Source organism: Mycteria americana, chromosome 4 (assembly GCF_035582795.1).
Source record: "Mycteria americana isolate JAX WOST 10 ecotype Jacksonville Zoo and Gardens chromosome 4, USCA_MyAme_1.0, whole genome shotgun sequence".
NCBI classification, from domain to species: domain Eukaryota; kingdom Metazoa; phylum Chordata; class Aves; order Ciconiiformes; family Ciconiidae; genus Mycteria; species Mycteria americana.
Window position 1 is genome coordinate 76,584,581 of NC_134368.1, and position 12,470 is coordinate 76,597,050.

Here is a 12,470-nt window from a genome sequence, read left to right on the forward strand (position 1 = left end):
AAAATAGTTACCAACAGCTGCAGGGACAGATTTTCACATGGCACTTAGTACAAAAGATCCATGTTCCATTTGAAACATCATCCAACTGAAAGTGGCCTACTTTTAGGTCTTCAGGAGCAGCTAACATGGTCTTTTTCTCCCACATTTGATGACATTCCCCATTTCTGAGTTTTGAGCTTTGAATTTTAGGGGCAGGGAGGAACACAGGCAAAAAATTCCTGATCTGTTTAAAAATGAATCCATATTGGTTTTATGTTTAGCATCGACTCTGCATTTCACCAAGAACATTTTAATGTAAGAAGGTCCATTCAGAGAATGGGCAAAGGGGCTCCAAAACTCACTCAGGTGTGGAATGACAGGGTCTGTATGACTTGAGACATTCTTTCTGTTTTGAACGTTCTGAGGTTCAAGACTCAGATCTACATCTGTCATAGAATTTAGCACTATATGTGTATTTATATAGAATTTTACTCATGCTAATTGGATAAACAAGGAGTTTGGAGTACAAAGGGAGTACGATAATCTGGCAGTTTGACATCTGAAAGTCGGGTTAGAACAGCAACACATGGATGTACGTAAGTGCCTGCCAACTTTCATTTTCTTATTATTTCAGTCTATTGTCAGTAACAGAACTTCCCTGACTTGGGATTTATGGTCACGCACCCAGGAAGGGTTCTCTACCGCCTAATGCCTCTCTCAGTTCACATCTAGGATGGGTATCCTGTATGCCTAGGAATGGCAGGCTGGTGCAGTACTGAAGGACTTGTCCTTTTATTAAAGAGAACTAGCAGACTCGTCTAGTTTTGCCTCTCTAATCTTTAAATTGTTAACGTGTCTCTGTTCTGTTTAACATGGAGAGAAATAACAAGGCAGTTAGTTGCCACAGAGCATATGGCATATTTAAACGGGACCTGCCAAGGCTTTGGTACGTAAGAAGTTCACTTTTATTGGAGATGCATAAATGTTCCATGGCCGATACAACTAAGATATGTTAGAGTATGTGTCAGAGGTAAAATGCTTATGTAGCCTTCTGGTTTTGCTCCGACTACCTTTCTCTTGTGTCAAAACAATTTACCATAGATAGAAAGGTGGTTCCATACTGGCCCTATAGCCCCAGCCTGTACTAGGAGTTTGCACACACAGAGCAATGTTTGACTAATAATTCTAATTTATAAACCATCAACAATCCTAAAAACAGATTAGCCAGCGAGGACTTTTTGTGACAAATACCATGGCACTTTTCCATGCCGAACCACATAAAAGGACTCTGGGTCAGAAAAATGCATTCATTTAGGATCAAGTCTAGCAGAAGTCCCACGATTGCCAGTGGAACAAGAATAACACCCCTGTTGCCAGACTTTTTCTAGGCAGTGGGTGGCCATGGATAGAGTGCTGTCCCTTCCCCCACCAACATAGTCTCTGTGTTACAAGTTGATTTCTGTTGAAGTCCAGCAACTACACAGTCTCAGGATAGCTGGCTATTAGCCTGTACTTGCATTCCTGCCTCAACTGCAGGGGCTCTGACAGCAAAGGTAACCGTGATGGTTAACTTCACTCCTGGTATGGCCCAAGTCTGGTGGAAAACCTTAACAACTTTGGAGACGCACACTGAGGTCCATGAACAAAGCACACAGGGAGCTCTAAGCCACCTCTGTCAACTCCCTGACGCTGCAGGGCGATGTGCTCAGGTCCCAAGTCTAAGCAATTTATGTGTGCCAAAAGTTACCCTGACTTACTCAGCAAGCCAGAGCTCTTAAGAAACACGAGCAGCCAGGTTCCTCTGAGCCGATGTGGTGATGGGTGCAGCCTCTTTTCTTTGAGCACACACCTGGACCCAGGTGAGGGGAGTGACTTAGAAGCTATAGAGAGAGACACAAATGCCCAAGCAAACTACCTTACTCTGCAAGGTCAGTGCAAAGCGGGTAGAGCAAGGCTAGAGACTTGAGAAACACATTGATTCTCTGTGGAAACCAGGGAGGGTTTCAGCTACTTAGAGGAAAGAATTAGAAAACTGATGCACTTTGCCTATGTGTTGAGTTCACCAACCTGAATATATATTCTCCTAATCAGAATGCTGTTTTCCAGCTGAACAGAGCTTTCTCATCAAGCAGACATTTTTAGGGAAAAAAACCCCAACATAACAACTGAATAATTGAAATAGAAACATAATTTTGGAAGATGATGAAAGTTAAGAAAATGGGAAGGGACCAGAGGCATAAAATATTATATTTGCCAGGTCCAATATTTACTTCCTCTAGTTCCAGAGCTATACGATGGGTGGATGAAGGTAAATGAGCCTTATTTATAGTAGATTTATGTAAATACAGAAGAGCTTTTCCAGGACCTACATATATTCACCAAATATGAAAACTGTAGTAAATTATTACAGTAAAAATGTCAGAACCTTCCCTGAGACCAGCAAAGAAAAAATCCTTGGTTCTTCAAACCCAGCTCCATAGCCCCATCTCGTATGCTAATACCCTTACTCTCTGCTGAGACCCACATCCACAAAGGCATGGGATGAGCTTAGTAGCATACGCTGAATATCAACACCTCTGGATGTTTTACGTTAAAGGGAAAATTTAAGGCCCACTCTCATGTCTTTTGATGCCAACTTCTGTCTTTCATGGGCATATTCATAAAATACATACTGCAGTTCAGTGATGACTTTTCAGTCAAGCTAATTCAGACTTTTGCCAGAAGGGTTGGTCCCATCCGTCCCTTCCTGTGTTTGCTGTCTTGTGCCAGCACCAGTGTTTGTGCCGATAGAATACACACTTCCCTGACTACTGGGTACAGGCAACAGAGAACTGATCCAGCTGAAAGCTAACTTCTTGTTGTTGTTGAGCGATTGCTGAGCTGTATCTCATAATCCGATATCTAACTCCCTTTCTTCACTGGTACCAGCCTTTTTATGAATGCACTAAGTAAAAAAATAACGTCTGTTTAAATAAGTCCAGTTCAGACTTACTGGACAATACTGTGGGCAGTGAAGACTGTATCTGACATGTATGGATGCTGCGTTGCACAGATGGGTTGCCCAAAAGAAGCCAAAAGCAATTAGATTTGCCCCGTCGTGAAGTCCCCATGCAAGCACAGTTCTCAGCTATTGCTGGCACTTCATTTCCTTTCTGTGTGCATTGGTCCTGGTATAAGAGATACCTTGGGTTGGGCACAGGCATGGCAGTATTGTAGGTATGCCACATTATGCTCCGCTTACACTCAGCTGACATTTGCTGTGGGCTAGTGAGAAGGGGGAGGAGGAGAGAAGGGAAAAAAGCCCATGAGCAGAAGCTGCAGGAGCTCACAAGAGAAGACCCTCCACCAAGTTCTGTGTCCCTGACCTGCTGCCTGACTCACAAAGCTTTGCATAACCCCTTGATAGTCGTCCCTGCTGAGCTAGCTTCCCTGCTTACCTTTGATATTAGGTAGTGCATTAACTTGTATATTGCCGTATTCTTATTCTGTGTCTTGCTAATACAAGGATGCATAAGATGTGGGCTAGATTCACATGTGCTCTCACATTCCTTTCAGAAGGATGTAGGAAAATCAGAACATAGCCAGAAGTCTCAATCTAGCTTAATTTTTCGTTAACACTATCTAGGAGCGCAATACATAGGGTATTGTAGGCCAAAGTTTATAGCACTGCATTTAACTACACCTTTCACACAGCTCGTAAAACAGATTTCCAATAGCTGTAATTTTAAATTTGTCTCCTTGGATGCAGTGGAAAATGTGACTTTCATGCTTTTCTGTATGTTTACAGCATCATAAATAACACACAGATCTGAAGTGTTTTAAGTACATCAATATGCTATTTTAAACAAAGTAGTGAAAATATGTAGCATATAGTATCCAGTTGTTTTTACTTCTTTCAAGGGTAAGATTTCTCCTGCCTGCCTAATTTTTAACTTTGTGTAACTTTAAGAATTCTTTATGTACTGCACCTCAAAGTAAAAGGAGTTCAAAGTGAGATGAAACCGAGGTGAAGAAAGCAAACATGAAAAAAGCATGTGTGGTATTGCTACTTACTGCAGGTTTCAGGGTTTATAGAGTTTCAACAGACTTTTCACCAAAATTTCAATCTGTGATACGGTTTAATATCCAAAATCTCATGAAATCTTTTGACAAAACGATCTTTGAGTTGATATTTAACACGGGAATAACTTTCAACGCACTGAGAAGATTTTCTGTTAGGTAGTACTGTTTGATTATAGTCAGTCTCCATAATTGCAGTAGTATGTTTATTGCACTGTACCAGTTCAACGCTTTTATAAAATGAATCATTGCTAAAAAAACCTGCTTCTTATTTATGATTATATTAGTATCATGCGTTATATAAATAGCTGATAGAGTGTATAAACTTGATGGTTGTTAAATTTAACGACTGATCTGCTAAAAAATATTTTAAGCAAATTTCCATCTTTTAGAGGTTAAAAGCTGGATATATTTTCTCTAAGGAATGGCTGTGCTCTAGCATAGATTTCTAAGCATTTCTGAGCCTCTTCACAGGCAAGAGGACTTGGGGTATTTTGTCATAAGCGTCACTCATAGAAATGGAAAGTCCTGAATGTATTAAAAGGTGGTGTGGTCTCTTAGTCAAAAAACGCAACTGGTGTTCTTGAACGTTCTGCTTCAGTGAACCCTTCACACACCACACATGGAACCAGTAAAGGAGCACTGTTTCTTTCTTGAAATGGGCCATGCTGTTTCGTTTGAAACAACATGTGTTTCTGCTGGGTGTTCTGTGGTTCTGTCTCAACAACATTACTCAGAGCTCAAATACAGCAGGTATCAGCCAAGGAACTCTCAAGTATCAGAGGGACGAATAAATCATATTTTCAAGAGACACCCATCCCTTTCAAATAGATACACAGCTATACATCTGAGGCATATCGTGCTTGAAAGAAATAGTTTAATCTTCTCGCTCTTCCAAAAACCGAGATGCCAAAGGACTTCCAGTAACAACTTAAATGAAAGTCACAGGAGAGGGATTGAGGCCTCTGTCTGTATTGCTGAAGATCATAAAACCAATCCCTTTCCCCGTGTCTGTACCACTGGTGACCTCTAGTGCCCAAGGAAGAGAACAGGTATTCAAAGGTTCTCCAAAGCATTTCTTTGCAAGAACATGAAATACAGTAGCGTCCTTTTCTTCAGTGCTAAAAATTCTGACATTGGCTTTCAGTTTGCAATATTTTAAATGCAAAGTAATAATATAGAAATTTAGTGTATTAGGGGAAGCAAAAATATTTATGCTAATTGTAAGACTATAGAAAATTACTTATTTGTAAAAATGAATACTGTGCAATTATATTCACATTTGTATCATCTCTTTCAGGCGTTTGTCACTTCCTCACTCTGTGAAAAGGAACCAAACCTGCATTGGAAATGTCATGCTTCAGCCAGTGCAGACTACAATGCAGAGGCTCAAGATGGCTTCCAAGCTATGCATGAGGATTAAGTAGGTAACATACTTATTAGCCAGTTGGAATTTAGCTGAGAAAATGGGATGCCTAGGTACCCACTCAAAGACCACAATGGTTCAGAGCTTGAGATTTTAGTTATTATGATATTACTTTTAATATAGCATGCTGTGACATGAGATCAGGCTGTTGTTTCCTATGGGAAGGCATAAAGATAGGAAAATGTATCTCGTATATTTCCTTCACAACAATATTGTTGAATGGAGATCAAACTGCAAAGCAGTTCTGAACTTCACAGCTATCCTATTGTCTATAGAAGTGACAGTTACAAAGGTCCAGGCACTCCACGTCACTTAGGCAAAGTGCCTTCGTAGATCTAAAGGATGTATGGATATCTCCCTTGAAGTGGATCTCTCTATGCCACTCAGACTTTAAGTAATGAGAAATTTTCTTTGGCTAATGTTAACTTCGTGATGTGCAAATAACAGATAATTCGTGTTTAACAGTGTTAAAAGAAGTGTATTAAACTATGCTCTGAGAGAAGCATACTAGAGAGAAGTACTAGAAAATTATATATAAAGGAGTTAATATCTGAATTTATGCATTAACACTTTGTAGATACATATTGTAATAGAAACAAGATAAAGTACTGAAAATATGCTTCCAGCAGGGCTGGGAATCTCAGATCTCTCCTTCCAAGACTGTACCCTAACCAACAGCAAGAAGAGTTTTGCTCTCGCATTCTGCCCACCATTCTTAAGCACTTTGCTGCACTGTAATCCAATTTTAAAAGAAAGACTCACAGTAGTCTCCTTGTTGGTGGTAAAGGACACTGGCAATGTGGACCTGAGTCTTCTCATACTGATAAAGGAATTGAATCTCTGAGTGCTCTGAAATGTAATCTGTTACAGAAGAGGTAGGCAGTTGCCCTTTTCTCTGATTACGTTTTAAAAGAGAAGGATCCTGAGGTGGATTTTTAATTGAAAGTTCTGGATGAATGAAGGCATCTTCCTGCAGCACTATGTCAAGTGTCTAAGCTACAGAGAGGCTCAGTGTTGCAGTGTTGCAGACAACCATTGCTGTTGCAGAATGAACATTTCCTATGAGGTGGTAGCACACAGGTCAGCATGCAGGCTCTGTAGGTTGCCACTCCGACTTGCATTCATCTCACTCGTCACCGCACAGACATCTTCTGCAGAGTTCTGGTGTTTTCTCCAGAGATCAGATGCCTAAAACTCTTAGCTGTTTGTTTATCGGGTCTGTCCTGAGAGGGCTAATGGCCCAGGGTCAGAGAACTTTAGCATTATAGTTATTGAACATCTCTTGAGTAAAAGCATGTGTATGTATGTGTGAGAGAGAGAAAAAGAGTGTGGGAAGAAAAGGAGGTGTGTACAGAAGCTAGCCTTCCCTGTAATATAAACCATGCCAAATGCACTTACTTACACATAGAGAGACATAAGTGCAATCTTAAAACCTGTGTGTTGCGTGGCAAAGCCAATTACATGACTTCATTTCTGACGTAATTTGATGACTATGGGCAGTGAACACAAGCCACCTAGCTACAACCTTTTAAGCTTTCTGCAGCTTATATAAGAACTTAACAGCACAGTAAATTACAGTAGCTGACTGTATACAAAGTGCAGCAAAACTTTGGAATGGGGAAACTTTTTTATTTTAATAAAGGCATAGGAAACAGCTTGAATCTTAATTTAAACACAAGCAGAACATTTTTAAGGTAAGCATTTTTGTCCTGTTATCATGTTGCTGTCTAGCAGTGGTCCTCTGACTAGGCTCTGTAAGGTGGTAGCGATCCAGAGTGCTGCACACATTGCCCAAGGAACACCAGAGGCACGCTTTTGGAAGCAGTACAGGGGTACAACTTACTACAAGTGTCTATTGATTCATGTGTCACAGAAAGGGAAGTGCATTGCCGTAGTTAGCCCCTTTGCCCCTGAGAGCCTGTTCATCATCCCTGCTTGTAACACACAATTTGCCTGTCATGCCTGACATAACCCATTGAAGATGAAACCTGCATCAGTCTCCTTTTTCAGGAAAATCTGTGAAAAAACAAATTTGGGGATTATTGATCTATGATAGTAGATTCTCCTGCTTGTTCATACAGCAGGTTATTACTAGGCTTCCTGTAGGGGCTTGATCCAGTTGCCCACGTGCCACTTGGCATGTCTTACAGTACCCTAATACTCTAGAAGGCACATATCTACCATATGTCCCATGTCATACCTAGCAGCCATATACAGCTGAATCTGAAGCTTGGGAACTTAGTTTGAGGGATAAGTCACTGTTATAAATTTTTTTTAAAAGTTACACAGAAAAATAGTACTAGGGTTGTAAATGTACACTCCTGGTGTTTTAAAGAAAGCCAAAGCACTGCTCTGGTGGGGACATCACTGTTCAAACATCTGGAGGCTGTGGGTACCTTAGACCTATTTGGACAACAGCAGCCTCTTCTGAGGATTCAGAGGGGCTATTTCCTGCCTCTAAGATTGTGTTAGTGCCTGGATTGTCCATAGTCTGAGCCAGAATGAGAGTAAAAATCGCAAGATGACTCATTATGAGTGTAAAGATATAAGATCTACTAGTTCTAGAACTCTTCTTTTATATATTTTCAGCTGGAATCCAATTTCCTTCCAAGTGCAGTTTGACAAAAAAAGCAAGTAAAAATGAACCATTTTAGGGGACGTAGAAAACAGGTCAGTCAGCATTCTCAAGCAGCATAAAAATTAGGTTTTTAAGTAAGTATGTTCAAACTATATTTACTTACATTAAAATGTATAGCTGTCCTCCTGCTTGACCAGAAAGATGGAGGTATTCAGTTATATCAATTAGCAAGGTAACATGAGATAAACGTTTTAGATAAAATTTCCTTCTTCCTATTTTAAATCATAATTAAAATTTGTAATTTAAATCAGTCTTGTCTGAGCTGCATTCAGTAAACCACTGGTTAGCAGAAGGAACACGATGTGGAGTATAATTCCTGCTCTGCACCTCTATGGCTCAGAGCAGTACAGACCCAGGGCTGGCCTCTGAAGACCAGGGTGAGCACACATGAGGAGCAAGCATCCTTTCAGGGGGTCTCTGTCACATTTTATTCTTCTGAATAACTAAGTGTACCTGAAAATTTGAAACAATAGCTTTCAGGCCATCAAGGGCTATGTAGGCTTGCTAAATTTTGTTTTTATTATTCTATTCCACTTACACAATTGAGAAAAACAAATTGGGCACAAATCCCCAATTTTCAATAGGTTAAATTTAAGAATGTTGCAGCCATCAGAAAAATGAAATGCTTTACTCTCTAAACATTCCTACTAAACATCTGGGAAATCTTAGCTTAAAAATAGTGCAGCAGGCACAATGGAAAATCCTTGAGAGTGATGACAGCTCTGATTTCACATGTATTTATAATCCTGCACTTCGTTTATTTTCTTGGGATTTCTGAATTTGACAGAGACAGATATCTGAAAATAACTGACATGCTAGCTGTCAGCCTCTCCTTAAAATGTGTGGTCAATAGATCAAGGGAACTAAAACACAAGGGGCTCAATGTTATTCTCCATTACAAAATGCAGAGAGGATGAAGTATTTTATAGTTCCTGAGTGAAATGCTCATATGTGAAAAAATAAATAGCTGACAGTCTCACTTCAGCAACTTGTATATGGTGCTGAATTCAAACTACTACCTGCAGTCTGTGAATGAAGGACTATGCCACCGTAAAACAAACATGGAAGCACGAAAATGAGAGCTGTTGCTACAGGAGGCAAACTTTCATCTGGTTTCAGGGTTAGTTTTTCACCAGGCCTCTGAAAGATCCTTCCTCAAAAAATGGGATCGTTTTGTGGAATAACTTCAAGGGAATTTAGTTCAATATATAGATCAATCTCCTCTGTTCCTGTAGGTGTTATGGGGAGTCCATAGTTTTGGCAAGTAGAAGAAACAGGACAGACCTAAATGAAACTAAAAATGCTTTGAGGCAAAAGTTTTGCATTATATATGTCTGCAGTTTCTGGTATAAAAAGGACAATTTCTTCAAATTAAACAACATTTGGTGCCCAAGTACAGACAGCTGGGACAATGAGTTAATGTAAAAGGCCAACATGTTACTTTTCACTCAAAAGGCAAAGAAAATAAAATGGATTTTGAAGTTCTCCAAATATGCGGTGGAAGACAGCAGTGATTTCTGCTTGCTGTCCACAATACTGAGACTTCTTGTGTGGTGTCAGTAGTTATGCCAAGGTAATCAGGAAGAGGAATGAACTACTTACCTCCACTTCCTATATCCGCTAGGCGCTGCATAAATTTTCAAGAGAGAACCTACCAGTAAGTTGCTGAGGATCAGACTAGGCAAAATTTCTTCCACATGTGACAACCATGTTGCTCGTTAACCACCAAGGCTCAAGAAGTCTGCTCTGTTCAGTTATCTCAGTGGTGGGTGACGGCACTGTGTAACAAGAGTACTGCACAAGTCAGCAACAAATGGCAACTAGCTCCGTGAAAACCTGCAAAAGAGGGATCCTGGCAGCTCATTCCTCAGGGGGATAAGTCCGGCTTCCTCAGTGGACTAATTTTGAGGAAAATTCAGCAGGGATATCCCTGGAGCTCCTCCTCAGCCTCGCTTGGAAAAAGAACCATAAGTGTGGGTGTACATGTATGTATGTATGAGGACCAGAAAAAGAGACTGGTAGACTACAGTGTGTATGACTTAATCTGCAGCAGTATGATTTTGAGTCACCTTACAGGAAATATCTTGTTACAAAGGTCTGTTGGTTTAGGAGGTATGCCACTTATTATTTTATACGTAAATAGAAACCATCTTGTGAGTAGATCATTAAATGTAATACAGTTTCTAATGTAATGGTTATTATTTTTCCCAATCATAATTTTCTGTTCATACCAATCTGCTACTTCGCATCATTCACAGCTCCCAGCCACATACAGTAGTGTAGACATGAAAATCAATGTGTGTGACACATGATGCAAAAACGGCTATTTGCAATCATGTGATACTTGAGAAGTTTCTAAATATATGGAGGGTTCCGCACTATTGAAAATAGTAACAATCAAATTCTGTAAGTAGAACCTAACCTGCTATGTAGGATGCAAAGCAGTGCTGGTAACATTGAGTCATGTGAGTGCTTCCTAGTGAATTCTTTTTTTAAATTAACTTTAAGAGGTCTGTTTAGAAGATGGAAAGAATCACACATTGATTGTTTTAACATAACATAGCATTACCATGAGGTACAGGGCAAATAAGAGAGGTTTTTTCAACTTACAACTTGGACTTTCCTGCTGGCAATATTAGTCTGCAAAAATCCAAAATTTTAGAACCTCAGGCCGTATGTTTTTTAAATGCTGTAACAAGCCGTTTAATGATCACATGACACTGACGTCACTGGAAAAATATTTAACTCTTCAGACATTTAGCACGTTACTCCGAAAGGATAATTTCATACTATTCTCCAGTACTTGTTGCCAAGAACATTTATTACCAAAGACAGTTGATTTTTTATAGCATATAGAAGCCAGCTTCGTTAAGCACAAATTTGGAGACAAGCTTTCTGTCCCATAGAGCTAGAAGTTTTCACTTCCTGTTAAGTAGAATTACTTCTATAAGCCAACAGGCTGTAGAAAGAGAAGGGGCAACTTTTATAGTACTGAGATACTTCATTGCTTTTTGTTCGTCATACTTGATGGTACTCTTACCTTTTACAATTCAGTTCCTGAGGGGCAGTAGCTAATGCAACTCCACTGATGTAATGGCTGATCATTTCTTCCAGGGCAGGATTGCACATGCTGGCAATATGTCAACCAGTGCAGATAACTCTTTGTTACTGATGATTAATGTATTTATGCGCAGAGTTGCAAGGTTTAAGTTCTTCCTTGCATTACCTGAGCTCAGTTGTACTTTCGCCTAGTGGCCTGCATTTACCTGAACCTCAGGGTGCTGAGACTTTGCTCCCACCATGAATATGGTCTATTTTCTTGGCTAATTATTTCTCTGTTGCCTGGATCTATATTTGCAGTCACTCCAGGAATTTTGAGGTGCCTGTATTTGAATATGTGAGGACAAGAAAATGACTGCAAATGGAGTTGAGAAGGATTGGAGAAGTGCTCCAGATATTTAGACAACTTACTAGGGAGAACTGGGCTGACAAAATGCTTCTTAATTTTGTAGTTTCAGCAAAGTTGTTTACAGGTGGCTTTCTGAATTTTCTCCCCCACTTCCACTTTGTTCCTTAAATCACTGTTGTTTGTCATATAGTGCATCTATTGCTGCTGTGGCAGTTTTTAAAATTAGAAGACTGGATTCACTCTGGCATTCTTGCTAGCAACGGCAATGACAGCAGATTTCAGAAATGCAAGATACGGCAACCAGAGTAGAGAGATTGACAGGTGTGAAGATTTAGAGCATTCTATAGAGAATATGGTCTCTAAGAGAGATGAAGGAACTGAAAGAAGGATCAAGATCATAAAATCACACTAGAAGCAAAATTTGTCTGTTCTTCAGCAGTCAATAACCAGTGAATGACAATTCCACTGACATCTTGGCTGTTGATTTTCTGTGGGGAAGATCTGTATATGATGCCACCTTCAGGGGAGACTCGCATTCCCTGTGAGGGAGGAAGGAAAACACATTAACAGGCTGTCTCTCAGTACTTCATCTCTGCACTTGAGAAATGAATTACAGTTGAATCGGAACTCACTGGCCTGGGATCAGGTCAAATGAGTCCTAAACACTCATTCAGGCAGCTGTGCTTGAATCCAGATGTCTATAGACTATGTGTCTGGTATTGAGACACAGAGATGTGATGCTCAAGCATTTCTTAAGCAAGCATTGTTTCCTGGTCAAGCATCTGTACAGTGCCCACGGCATGGCAGTGCACATTGTGGTAGACCATGGGGAATCATATGGTGTCCGTCAAGTATTTTTTTAGACAGACAACCCAAGATAACTACTGCGCACTATTTAATAAAAAAATTGTCTGTTAGATTAATTATTGTTCCTATGATTTCTACTAAGAATAAATAAC